The sequence below is a fragment of the Dipodomys spectabilis genome, unplaced genomic scaffold (assembly GCF_019054845.1).
Source record: "Dipodomys spectabilis isolate Male_0828 unplaced genomic scaffold, ASM1905484v1 ptg000333l, whole genome shotgun sequence".
In the NCBI taxonomy this organism is placed as follows: Eukaryota; Metazoa; Chordata; class Mammalia; order Rodentia; family Heteromyidae; genus Dipodomys; species Dipodomys spectabilis.
Window position 1 is genome coordinate 205,890 of NW_024871010.1, and position 1,386 is coordinate 207,275.

Sequence of the window (1,386 nt, forward strand, 5' to 3'; positions counted from 1 at the left end):
TAGCACCACGCATGATAGGGTGAACTCTACAATGATGGGTTGGTTCCTTTTCTTCCCTTTTCATGCTGCATTGTTTTTTTGCTTGCTGTGTGGTAATAAACAAATTCCTGCTTGATTTGACTCCCTGCTGTGTCTGTCTCCGAGGCTAAGGGAGGCTGGGGAATGGGTGAGCCGTGCATTTACATTTCCTCTCAACCCGTCTGTCTTCTGCAGGACAGACGAAGACCCAACACTTTTGCTTCTCTTGTAGGAGTCTTCAACTTACTTGTTACCTTTGAGATTCTGTTTCCATATGCAGTCACTTTCTAAGACAATAGGTTTTTGTTCTCTAGCATGATTTCAGTGGGACAGTAACCAACACATAATGTATTACTTAATGGATAGAAGAAAATCTCATAGGAAATTGTTTTGGACATGGAAGTTATGGTTATACTTTTAAAAAATAGCAAAAGAGGTACAGGTTTCTTTAGAGCTTGTAAAATGAGTATGAAGTCTTGACCTTAGACATGCCAAATTCTTACCCTGTCACACACTAAATTCCTAGCAGTATTGTAGGATTGAACCCAAAACCCTGTACTTGTGAAAAAGCATATCTATTACTACCAAACTTGCAGATTATAATTGGATTGTTTATTTTGAGGTACTATCACTATGCCTTGGCCTTCTTGAACTGTAGTCCTCCTAACACAAACATAAAACATTGCACCCAGCAAATGGTTAGAGTTTCTGAAACTTCTTTTTGTGTCTGGGCTTGCCTGGAACTGGAATTCTCTAATCTCTGTTTTCCAAGTAGATAATATTATAGCTTTGAGCCACTTTATTCAGTAAAAGTATACAATTTCAAAATATCTTGATATTACCTATATCTGTGCTTAACATATATAGCTAACCTTAATTTTCTCCCTCTTTTTTTTTTTAGTACTATGAGTTGAAAATATTGGCTTTCTGGATATACATGGCTTTGTTTTGGATGGAAACCCATCACAATCAAAAAAATCTCCCAAACGTTTATGTCAAAAATCATGGAAAAGAAGGCTTCAGGTGGAAAAAAAAACACTGATCCCAAGTTATAAATGCAGTATATTCATAATGTTAGTCAATGCTTTCTTAAATATGAGGAAGAAGGCAGAAATGTGAAAGATGTCAGGTCTCTGTAGAAATTCTCTAATTGTCACTTCACGTTAATTTCCTTCCTTAAGGCTTGCTTTATTAAAACCCTCTGGGTGAATATTAGTTGGACTGATTGGTAATCTTCTCCAGGAAATGAAGCTGGTTTTAGAAGGCTGATGGTGTGTGAAATAAAGGAATGATGAGAATGAGCACAGATATTGTTACAGAATGAGCCGACTAGGTTAATTGCTGAACAGCAAAACAAAGCAAAGTTTC